Source organism: Leucoraja erinacea, chromosome 7, assembly GCF_028641065.1.
Source record: "Leucoraja erinacea ecotype New England chromosome 7, Leri_hhj_1, whole genome shotgun sequence".
NCBI lineage: Eukaryota > Metazoa > Chordata > Chondrichthyes > Rajiformes > Rajidae > Leucoraja > Leucoraja erinaceus.
Genome location: NC_073383.1, coordinates 41,914,662 through 41,927,824, shown reverse-complemented (window position 1 = coordinate 41,927,824; position 13,163 = coordinate 41,914,662). Strand labels below are relative to the sequence as shown.

At 45.7% G+C, this 13,163-nt stretch overlaps 1 protein-coding gene across 1 annotated transcript in view; it reads left to right on the top strand.

The window, feature by feature from the left end:
- Window positions 1–13,163, top strand: part of LOC129699141 (putative malate dehydrogenase 1B) — an 83,287-nt gene that overhangs the window by 35,721 nt on the left and 34,403 nt on the right. The gene's annotated exons all lie outside the window — the stretch shown is intronic.

The window sequence follows — 13,163 nt, the reverse complement described above, 5'->3', positions numbered from 1 at the left end:
TGTCTTGATAGTTACAAACAAGATTTTTTTTTTTGCTTTAGTTTTTGAGATGCAGCATGTGCTCTCTTGGTGTGGACTTTCTTGATTATGGACCAATCTGTCAATGTCAATTAATATGTGCTGTGCAGTGGTCATTTCTCCAAAATACTACTGGTTAGAGCAAAGTTAATCCACAAGCAACCCTAGAACCCACAGAACTGCAGCGAAACCAAGTCATCCTCAACTCCCCCCCCCCACAACTAAGGACTGGTTATGATGGTTACACAAAAAAGCTGGAGAAACTCAGCGGGTGCAGCAGCATCTATGGAGCGAAGGAAATAGGCAACGTTTCGGGCCGAAACCCTTCTTCAGACGGTTCAGATCCCTCTGCAGTTCCCTCTTATCTCCAGCATCTGCAGTTCCCTCTTAAACACTGGTTATGATGGAGTAGGTTAACTTATGGTAGGGGCTACTATTATTTCTATTCTATATTAATGGCACAGGCAAAGGATGTATTATATAGAACTTTGCAGATGATACAATGATTGGTGGGAATCTATATTGTTTTTAAGTTGAGAAGAATGTAGGGCACCTAGCGAAAAGAGTGGGGTTGGAGGGGTGGGGCAGTCATTTTGAACTGAAATATGTGGAGGCTTGATCATTGAAGAAGTTAAAATAGAAAGTAGATCAGGGATTTGAGGACTATGGGATGTGCCACGGAAAGGGATCAGAAGGCCTGGGCAGTTTACTAATAGTCGTATTATAGTTAGCAACTGATTTGGGCAGGTGCTTCCGGTATGAAATTAATGAAAGGGTCATGGGGTTCCTGAATTGAAGAATGCGGCAGGTATATTGCACAGGGTAATGGTAATGATGATGATGACATCATGTAACTGAGATGGAGAAACTGAACTGATAGACAAGAATCCATACAGAAAGAAGGTGGATGTCCAATTAAGATATCTGCAAAACCCTGCAAAACGTGTTTCTTGAGAGCATCTTTGATAACTCTAACAGACCTTTCCGCCGCCCTGTTGGAGGCTGGATGGTATGGGGGAGTGTGTGTTTTACACCATTCCGCTGCATGAACTCCTTGAACCGTTCTGAACGAAACTGAGGCCCGTTATCAGAAACAAGTAAACCATGGCATGCAAAAATTGATCTCAACTCATCTATGGTACACTCAGTAGTAGTGCTTGACCCCATATGCTTAACCTCAATCCATTTGGAATGACTATCTACTAGTACCAGTAAGTGATCATTACCCTTTTCACAAAAATCTACATGAACTCTCTGAAAAGGTCTGCTGTGGTTTACTCCAGTAATTTTGGCTGACACTACATTTGCTCATCAGTGACTCAATGTCACTGTCAATACCAGGCCAATACACAAAACATCTGGCAATTGTCTTCATGCTTACTATGCCAGGATGTTCGGCATGAAGTTCATTCATAATTTTGTTTCTCTCTACAACCACTCTGTAACCCCACTTAATGCATCTCTGGTCACATTATAATTCATGGCATCGATTATGGAAAGGCGTCAGAACTGAGTTCAATCCACTATCGATTTCAGTCTATCCGTTCAATGTCTGTTCATAGACGCACTTCAGCACAGCGTCTCTCTCTGTTTCTGCTGCAATTTTTGTTGCAGTCACTAGAAAGTGCAAATTGCAGTGTGTAAATTGAGTTCTCACTTCCCACGTCAGAGTTCTCATGGGGCAACCGGGCCAACGCATCTGCATCTGCGTTGCACTTGGAGCTTCTGTACTCCACCTTGTAGTCATACTGGGACACCAAAATTGCCCAGCGCTGCATCTTAGATGCTGCCATGGAAGGTATAGTTGACTTGGGACCAAGTATCACTAGTAGTGGCTTGTGATCAGTCACTAGGGTGAATGATCTGCCGAGAAGAAACTGATGGAATTTCTTGATTCCGAACACGATGCTAAGTGCTTAATTATCTATCTGTGCATAATTGGGCTCACTCGGTGATAGGGTGCGAGATGCAACATCAATAGGCTTTTCCTGTCCGTCATTCATTACGTGGGAGATCACTGCACCTACACCATAGCTTGAAGCATCACAAGCAAGTTTCATCTCGCGTGTCGTATCGTAGTGAACAAGGAGTTTGTCACTTGTCAAGCTTTCCTTGCAGATGTCATATGCACGTTGCTGTTCCTTTCCCCACATCCATTTCACATCTTTTTGTAGCAGATGATGTAGTGGCTTTAGCACTGTTGCTAAATCTGGAAGGAATCGTGCATAGAACTGCACCATCCCAAGGAATGATCGTAGCTCTGACAGATTGTTCCCGATGTAGGGGAAGTCCAGGACAAGAGGTGCAGTTTAAGGATAAAGGGGAAATCCTTTAGGACCGAGATGAGAAAAACATTTTTCACACAGAGAGTGGTGGATCTCTGGAACTCTCTGCCACAGAAGGTCGTTGAGGCCAGTTCATTGACTATATTTAAGAGGGAGTTAGATGTGGCCCTTGTAGCTAAAGGGATCAGGGGGGTATGGAGAGAAGGCAGGTACGGGATACTGAGTTGGATGATCAGCCATGATTATATTGAATGGCAGTGCAGGCTCGAAGGGCCGAATGGCCTACTCCTGCACCTATTTTCTATGTTTCTATGTTTCTATGTGACCTCTCGTAAACAAATCCTGTTTAGTGACGATTCTTGCTCCTCTAGGTTTTGTGTGCAGATCTTGTGAGGTTGGTAACCGATATTGTTCATCATCAACGGCTTGGTTGATTGTGACTTTGTGGTCACTGCATAGTCGAACAGTTTTGTCGACCTTGGGTACTGCCACAATTGGCGTTGCCCAGTTAATCTGGACTGTCTTCACGAGTACTCCATTCCGTTCTAACCTGTCAAATTCTTCCTCCACTTGTTGCTTTAGTGCATATGGTACAGGTCTTGGTTGATAATACACAGGTTTCACATCTTGCTTAAGTCGAACGTGTTATTTCTGTGGAACTGTTAGCAAAAATTTCTGCATGTTTGCTTATGACGTTTTCAAGAAGTGATTTGGACAAATCGACGCTGAAAATGTTCTTCCAGTCTAACTCTATTCTACTCGGCCAATCCTTTCCGAGGAGGGTTGGTTTATTTCTGTAGCTGGTCACTACGATGGGCAGTGTTACTGACTGACCATTATGCTGAACTTTACAGTTCATTTGTCCGCATGTCACCAAATTTCGCCCGAGTAGGTTCTCAGCTTGACATTACTCTCAAACAATGATATCTGTGGGAATTTTGTTTCCTACAGGTCTTTGCTCATGACCGAACAATCTGCTGCCATATCAAGACACATATCGATTAACTGTTCATTAATCAATAGTTTAATTCGAAAGTCCTTGCCTTGGCTGGTTGTAGGCTTATCGATGTTGGTTGTATGAATGTTGTACAACCCAAGTTCATTTCCATCTGGGTTCATCTCCAAGTTGTGAACTCCTTTCTGGTGTTGTCACTCGTTTCCCGCAGGTTGTTGGATTTCTGTTTTAAGCTTGGCCTGACTTGCTGAGGCGATATGGCATTTCTTCTGGCAGTTATAGCACTTGGCCATTTTGAATTAACAAAATTGGGATGAGTGATTACCGTTGCAACGATAACAACTGGCTGAACTCGGCTCCCCACTTTTGTGCCTCTTGGTTTGACCATTGGCACTGCCTTATGACTGTAAACGGCCACTGCAGTCTGTGGTGGACGATACTCGCGAGTATTCTTTGATGCCATCTCCATTGTGGTAGCAATCTTGCTTGCTTTCTAGAATGAAAGATCTGGAGTGTTCATGAGTTTGGGCCGAATTAGTTCATCCAATATACCACAAACAAATCTGTGGTTCCAAATTTACAGTACAAAGTTAAGTTTTTCAAGGCAACAAGGTACTCATTGATTGTCTCATTCTGCTTCTGATTTCTGGTGCCGAATTTATAGCTTTCTGCAATTTCCAGAGGCTTTGGGTTGGTGCTCATCGAACTTCTTCATAATGTAATTGAATGGCACGTCTTTTGCCTTTATGGGCGCAAGGAGATTCACGAGTGTGCCGTACACTTCAGGACCGAACTGCGTGAGCAGAATCGTTTTGATGCATTTGCAAATGGCCTTATTTGTTTCAGTCGCTACCTCTCCTCCACCATTAATCTCCATTATGTTGTTTGCCGTGAAAAACAAGTTCGCTCTCTCCGTATAGGAGCTGAACGGCTCTCTACTCTTGTTGAAAGTGCCAAGGTTTCCGATGTAGCCCGTGGATGCCGCCATCGTGTTGTTCTCTTTTTTTTTAAAGTCTGTTAAGAAACCCTGATTTCCTGTCTGTTCTGGTGTAGCAATTCACCTAAAACTTAGCTGTACAAAGGCTATACAGCTTGAGGAACTCGACAAAAAAAAAAACTCAGTCTAAAATCGTATACAATCCCAAGGACAGCATCTTGCCACGTAGACACAACATAGAGATAGCCTGACAAACTCTTGACGATTTGTAAAGCTGCTGTTTTAAACTACAGTCCCATACGTACAAGGATCTGCGGCCTATCGTTTCCAGTTCGCAAACAACTGCAACACCTCTCCTTATTTACTGTTTAAAATGTTGAACAATACTGCATGTATAAGTCCTACACTGTATTTAAAGGATGAGTTCACAAACTCTAACCCATCCTCATCGCCAATTTTGTTACATTCCGGATGGCAGAATGAATAACACACTTACACACTGGTTGCCTGGATCATGAGAGAGTGATTTATTACCCTGCTTATATTGAACACCACATGTTACTGGACTTGCTGAATGTCCCTATCCAGCTATCCAGCAAGCTAAACAATTGATCCAATAAAGACCAGTATAGACGAGCTGTCGTTTGATGCTTTACTGTATTCAACTGTGAAACTGTAACATATCAGTACAAAAAGAAACAACATAGGGTTTAGTTACGTTATACGTATAGGAACACAAACGAGGATGCCACCACCAAACACAGTTTGGTATGCGAAAAACCAGCCAGAGTACATGAAACATTCTTAAACCTTTGTTAATAATCACAATCCTGCTCAATAACATTCATAACATATAAATATGATGTCAATAAACATAATTACTTACAGACATTCCGTCTAACAAACTCTGTGAGGAAGGGTGAAAGCAGATTAAACACCAGTGAATTACACTGTCTAAACACCATGCGGTTTACCCTTTCTGAGCTGCACTTGCTTGTTTATGACAACTTCCTGTCTAATAGGAAATGACACTTAAGGCTGCTATACCAGAACTACCAGCAGGTGGCACTAATGCATTTAAACAAAATACAGTCCAGTACACTCCCTGCCTGGGGTCTCCCAGACCCCACGCAAATCTCCCATTTAATCCCCAGAGTCCTCGAGAGACAGGAGGACCACTTCAGTGATTGGGTGGATGTCGAGCTTCTGGCTTCCATCCTTGAAGATTCTTACTTCCACTCTCTGAACCTTCCCATCCTGACTCGGAAAAGTCTTTGAGATGATTGCCATGGGCCACTCATTTCTTCTGGCCTATTTGTCCTTCAGGAGGACAATGTTCTCTTTCTTTAAGATTTTGCCTTATGTCCAACCACTTGCATCGGCTTTGCAGAGTAACAAGATACTCCTGAGGCCACCTGCTCCAAAAGGTTTCCGCTAGGCTCTGAACACGCTTCCACTCTTCTTTGAGAAGAATTCCTTTCCCAAAGTCACCAGGAGCAGGAAGGGGAATGCCTATCTTCTGAGTCAAGAGTGTAGCTGGAGTCAGAATGAAAGGTGATTCTGAGTCCGAAGAAATAGGGATGCGGGGACTTGCATTAATCACAGCTGTGACCTCTGCCATAAATGTTGTTAAGACCTCATGTGTGAGGCGGGCTGCTCCATCTGGAGGAGCATGTAGTTGATGATACGACGGGCGACACCGAATCATCCCCTCCCACGCACCAACCATGTGGGAGGAATGGGGAGGATTGAATACCCATGTACACTTCTGATCCTGGAAGTATTTCTCGACTCTTTTGGAAATGTGAGCTCTGGCTGGGTTGCCAGCTTTGCTTTCCCAAAGATGAAGCCCACCTCCAGTTTTCCATCTTCGGTGGTGACCCTCAGATAGGCAACTGCGGCAATGGCCTTGACTGATGCGTCTGAGAACACACTAAGCTCCTTTTGTGGCATACTCAAATTTGAGAATGTGGTGTAGGGGCGTAGAATCTGTAGCTTCTCTTGATCCTGGAGCGAGTCCCTCTAATTCATCCTGGAGCGTGTCCCTCTACTTGATCCACTCTGCCTCCATATCTTGGGGGAGAGAAGAATCCCAATCAACAGCCTGCTTGGAGAGCTCCCTGAGTAACAGCTTGCCTTGTATGGTGACCGGAGCAAGGAAAGCTAGTAAGGTGTTGTTGAGATCAGGCCCTTTGAGCAGCAGGTAATTCAACGAAACACCCTCAAACGGTGTGCTGTAGTCAAACACCACACAAATTTGTCTTGCTTTCTGGGATGGTAGACTCCGAATGAGAGAAGATACCAACACACAATGAGAGATGAGATCAACTCTGAGTGGTGGGGCTACCCCTGCATGCTGACTGCTGAGCATTTTGTCCATGAACTCCACATAGTGTGTCTTCATCTGTAGTCGTTTGTCCAAAGTCTGATGGAGAGAGGCAAGTCTGTTGTTAGCGTACTCTAGATTATTGGGCAAACGCTGCCTGGGTGACTGAAACGGCAGAGGTGCGACCTAGCTATTTGAGTTATCTTGGTAACACTGGTCATCCATAATGTGGAGAAACCTCAGGTCATCAAATAATGGTGCTAAATCGTTATCACTAGCAGTACGACGGAAGACTGACTGCCCCAGGTTCTGTCCACATGTGGTCCCCTGTAGACCGGCCATGGACATCAACTCTGGATCATCCTCACAAAGAGGTGAGTAGGTGAACTTCTCCTTCACTGTAGCATGGCATGTGCATGGTGGGAGGTAAGTAGGTCGACCGCTTCCTAGAATGCAGGTCTTGTAGGTGCTCACTTGGGTAGGTCTATGTGCTCCACCAAGACATGAATCATTGACAACTACCCATCCCAGATCCAGCTTCTGGGTGAATGGAGCATTGTTAGGACCATTAATTTTCTTCCTCACTTTATGCACCTGCAGAATATCTCTTCCCAATAGGAGCAGTATTTCGGCCTTTGGATCCAGTGGAGGAATCTCATTGGCAATGCGTCTGAGATGGCTGTGGTGACGCGCAGCATTAGGAGTGGGGATCTCGGCACGGTTGTTAGGTACTTGATTGCATTCTAGGAGCGGAGGAAGAGGGAGCAATATCTTCTCATTCACAGACTCCACCATGTAACCGCAAGCTCTCCTACTTGCAATCTGCTTGAGCCCAGCACATGTCCGCAGTGTAAATCGCTGAAGATTTCCTTTGATCTCAAAGATATTGAAGAACTCAGATTTTGTGAGAGAGCGGTTGCTCTGTTCATCTAAGATGGCGTACATCCTGCGTGCCTCTTGACGACGTCCTTCTGGATAAACTGAGATGAGATATCTTAGCACATGCTCTCGCTCTGACCACTTCACTGCACATCTCTGTGCATCTGGAGGTGATCTCCTGGTTTACCGCTACATCTTCCTCCCCGCCATGCTCAGATGTGGGAGGAGATGGCTTGGACTTCAAAGGGGCTGGGCCAGAATATAGAGCAGAGAGGTGTCTATCACTGTCGCACTCAGTACATTTCACTTCTGTTTTACAGTTCTTGGCGAAATGACTTGTGGAGGAACAGCAGCGGAAACAAATGGAATGTTCCTTAAGGAAGTGTTTGCGGCCTTGCAGGCTCTTCTCTGAAGGCTCTGCACTTCTTTAATGGATGAATCTTAGCATGAATGGGACACAGCTTGGCTGGGTCACGGGATTTCTGTGTCTCAGAAGTTGTTGGAGATGCTTGTGTCCTGTGGACGGAGATGAGAGTTTTACCATGTCTCTCTATTTTTCTCTTTTGACCATTGCTGGATGAGAGAAGCAGAGATTGAAGCTGGGGTCAGTTCTGGTTTTTGCCTCCAAGCAGATAAAGTCGGGCAAATACTCTAAATGGGGGAAAAGGGACGTTATGCTGGAGTTTGTAATTAGCTCCAAAGGTGGTCCACTTTTCCTGGATGTTATAAGGAAGCTTCTCAAAAATCGGTGCAACTCCCCTGGAGGTGTCATGGTAAGACAAACCAGATAGATACCCATCTAACTTTGCCGCTTTGATTTCTGACAGAAGGTCCCCGAGCTCGCATAGCTTGTATGGCTCTTTGATGGTGATCCTAGGAAAATTGTCAAGCTTGGTAAAGAGGGCATGCTCAATAGACTCAGGTGAACCATAGGTTTCTTCAAGCCTCTGCCAAACCATCATCAAACCTGCTGATGGACATCTGATGTTGACAGCCTTAATTCTTGTTGCCTGCTCCGAGGATTCTTTTCCAAGCCATTTTATCAAAAGACTCTTCTCCGGGTGAACGGCACAGGCCTGCTATGGTGCTTTGGAAGGAAGATTTCCAAGCCCGGTAATTCTTGGGCTTGTCATTAAAGGCTGTTAATCCCATTGTAACAATATGGCTGCGCAGAAGGTATCTGGCGAGGTCTATGGTGGTGGGATTAATATCATTGTTGGCTCGAGGAGAGTCGATAAAGCCACTGTGCAGAAAGGTTGCAGTTGGCTTTCTATCCTCCAATTTAGGCTCCATGCTTCCTTGGACATTACTGGGATTGTGACTCCTATGAAATGTACTGGCCAGATTAGACTTGGTCTGATGGGTGAGCGGCAATGAACCAAATAGTATGCTTTCAATCTCAATATCATGATTGGTGATATGTTGGCTTGACTTTATGCTGGCTTGCTCTATGACGTAGTCCAGAGTATGCTCGTGTTGGTTTTGAGGGTGAACAGGGCTTGGTGATCTATTACGTGACCCTTGTTCTGCTAATAAACCTGCTTCGATGGTGTCGGCCTCTGCAATGGCTTCTTTCATCTCTTTCTCTTGCTGCAAGGCCTCTAAGGTCGCCTGAAGCCGAGCAGCATCGACCTTCATCTCTATCTCTCTCTGAGCGAATGCTGCTCTGGTTTCAGTTGCATTGGCTTTAGCCCGAGCCCTAAGGGTGGCCATGCTGAAACGGGAACTGGCTGAAGAGCGATAAGAACGAACGCCGAGAGACTTGACTTCATTCTGTGAAGCGTTGTCTTGGTTGCCTGTTGCCATGGAGTGGATGGACAATGTGATGATGTGAGCCAGCTTGTAGCACAGCTTGTTGTGTTGCTGTCTTTTCACTATACTGGACTCGCTGAATATCCTTATCCAGCTATCCAGCAAGCTAAACAATTGATCCAAGAAAGACGAGTAGAGACGAGCTGTTGTTTGATGCTTTACTGTATTCAACTGTGAAACTGTAACATATAAGCACAAAAAGAAACAACATAGGGTTTAGTTACGTTGTACGTTTATTATAGGAACACAAACGAGGATGCCACCACCAAACACAGTGCTAGTATGCGAGAAACCAGCCAGGACACATGAAACATTCTTAAACCTTTGTTAATAATCACAATCCTGCTCAATAACATTCATAACATATAAAGATGATGTCAATAAACATAATTACTTACAGACAATGCGTCTAACAAACTCTGTGAGGAAGGATGGCAGCAGAGTAAACACCGGTGAATTACACTGTCTAAACACCATGAGGTTACCCTTTCTGAGCTGCACTTCCTTGTATATGACAACTTCCTGTCTAATAGGAAATGACACTTAAGGCTGCTATACCAGAACTTCCAACAGGTGGCACTAATGCATTTAAACAAAATACAGTCCAATACATTCTTCATTTTCCTAACAAACTGTCCTGAAGTCAATTTCACCCCCAATATTTTCAGGGCAAATGTTTGTTCCAATGCTCCCCATTCCCAATTACTTTTACATTGAAGTGATTGAAATCCAAGTGAAGTTTAAATGGCATCAGAAAAATAAAACCTCCGGAATGGATGATATTCATTACGTGGTTAGTTGGAGTCAGTATCAGCACAATTACTATATTAACCTTTGAATCTTCAGATGTCCTGGTTCAAGCTCAAACTAAAGACAATAATAACCTCCTCACACATTCCCCTGCAAGTATCTCTGTCACTCCTTTAAAATATGCCCCTTCTTTAAACAAGCTCTTAAACATCGCATCTAAATTGGTTTCCATCTGATTACACTCCTTGAGGATGTTCATCTACGTGTTCAATTAATAAAACAATGAGATCGGGGGCATTTCTATTCAACCTGTCAAAGGAATTTTGAGGGGGGGTTAGAAATAGTCAGTGAGGTAAACAAACATAGTTAGTTTTAAAAGTATGTTTATTTAGCTTTTCTATGTGGGGGAGGGAGGTAGGGTAAGGGAGAAACCATTTCACAGCCATTTCCTGGTGAGGACGTGACTATTCTCTGAGTCGCGTCCTCGCCCCCCTCTCGTGGCCTACCATCTGGTTTGGAGCGGCCTTTCCTCCCGGGGACCCGGACCAGAGCTCCAGCAGCGGCGGCGCAGCGCTGGATTCACCGCAGAGCGGGTGATGCCTTACCTGGGATCGTCATAGTTGAAGCTCCGGAATGCTGGGCCTGCTGCAACAACATCGCCACTTTTGCCACTCCATTTGGCAGATTCAAGTTTCTAAGAATGCCATTCGGCATAAGCTCGGCCAGTGAACTACTGTTCCAGGGCCTCCCGTGTGCCATCATCGTAGACAATATCTTGGTTTATGGCAAAGACACAGCAGAGCATGACAACAACCTAAAGCTTATCATGGACCGGGCACGTCAGATCAACCTGAAATTCAACCCTAACAAGTGCACGTTCAGGGTTCCAGAGGTCATCTATGTTGGACATGTGTTCACTCCTGATGGTGTCAGGCTGGATCCGAAGAAAACTGCTGCCATCACAGAGATGCCAGCCCCCACCGATGTGCTCAGCCTGCAGCGATCCCTGGGTATGGTGAACTATCTGGGAAAATTCATACCTGACCTCAGTGAACTGAGTTCGCCTCTGAGACAACTGACTCGAAATGATACTGCCTGGTCCTGGTTCCAGCAACACCAAAACTCGAAGCTGACCAGTGCCCCCACCTTGACATTTTTCGACCTGAAGCGCCCTGTGACAGTTACCTGCAATGCCTCACGATTCGGACATGGCGCAGCCTGCCTTCAAACCTCTGCCGATGGAACTTTACGCCCTGTCTCCTTTGCCTCCCGCACCATGACCGACACTGAACAGCGCTATGCGCAAATCGAGAAGGAGCTGCAAGCTGTGGTCTTTGCTTATTCCAAATTCAAGAACTTTATCTTTGGAAATGTTTTCACGGTCGAGACAGACCACCAACCCCTAGTGACCATCCTCATGAGACAAGCCTATACAACGCAACATCTGCACGTCTGCAGCGCATGATGATGCAACTACAGCGATTTGACTTTAAAATTGTTTACAAGGAGGGTAAAGACATGCTCCTTGCTGACACTCTCTCTCGCGCCCCACGGGCATCCAACGAATGACACCCCTACGAACGGGACGAGTTTACGGTTCTCAGCATTGACTTTGTTCCCACAAAACAATTGCGCCGCTTAATCGAACACACAGCCGCTGACGCCACCCTCCAGCTTCTCTCATCCATAATCAAAAGAGGCTGGCCAGACAGGCAATCCAGCACACCAGCTGGTCTTCTTAGTCTGTGAACTGGTAATACAGGACGGTGTCATAGTTAAGGGCAACAAAGTCGTGATCCCCTTATCTCTACGTTGCGAATACTACAAAGAGGCACACAGCGGCCACCCAGGCACCGATGCCATGCTGGCCCACGTGCAGAACATGTTTTACTGGCCCAACATGGTCAAGTACATACGGGACAGGACAGCCTCTTTCCCCATTTGCAACAGCCTGGTACCGCACCAACAGAGACAACCCTTATTGCAACAGCCTCCACCAGCACTGCTCTAGTCCTGGTTGACTCCTATTCTAACTGGTTCAAACTCGATTTACTGCCTTCTATCACATCAGAGATGGTCATTCAAAAGCTACAGAAACACTTCTCCACATTCGGCACACCCGTCCGTTTGCAGACCGACAACAGAAGACAGTTTACCGGTCATGCCTTCAAACACTTTGCCAGCCGATGGAATTTCCACCACGTCACGAGCAGCCCTGAATACCCACAAAATAACGGGCTCGCAGAATGAGCTGTCAGAAGCGGTAAACAGCTAATGGAATGCATCCACCTAGCCAAGTCAGATGTGTATCTCGACCCCTTAAACCTCAGGAACATTGCTAGAGACGGGATCCTGGCCTCGCTGGCCCAGCGACACATGTCCAGGACAACGAGACCTCGATTCCGATTGCCCAACAGAAGCTGGTGCCACAGGTGCTGAAGCCAGCTACGATCCAGAAGCACATCCAGGGGAAACATGACATACAGAAACGATCGCATGACGAGTCCTGCAAACCACTTAAACCACTATTACCGGGCCAATTCGTTCGTTTGCAAACTTCTGTGGGCATTCCCGTTTGGGTTACGTTGTTGGCCTGGCTGAAGAACCACAATCTTACCTTGTTGACATTGATGGCTCCCTGTACTGTCGGAGCTGCCAATACTTGCTGGCTGTGAAAGAACCATATCCGCCACCAGCTGATCCTTTTGCTCCACCTCTACTGTTCCAGCCGCCTGCTGCCGCATCCACCACCAGTTCCAGCATGTCCATAACCCTACCACGACCGGTGGCTATGACTAACCACAAAACTATCTCTCCCACATGCTCCCCCTGTCGGTCACCACGGGTGTCCCCTGCTGCTTTCTCACCTCCGGGTTCACCACCTCCTTTTAATCTTTCTGGCGAAGGGGGAGAGGGCTTGGTCCTTACGCGTTCGGGCCGTATTAGTAGACCGCCTGGCAGATACAGTATGTTTGAATTCCTGCGACATGTATGTTTAACCATATTCACTCTTTACGGGGAAGGATGTAGATTGGTATATGCATGAAAGCCAATCATAGTAAAATAGCATCACTAACCCCATCCTACTGTATGATTCATACTAACACCCACTTCCTACATTTGTCAGTCTTGGAACCGGTCACGATGTACTAACAACCAACGACCTGCTGTACTGTTATAATATGGGTACTGATTAAAGAT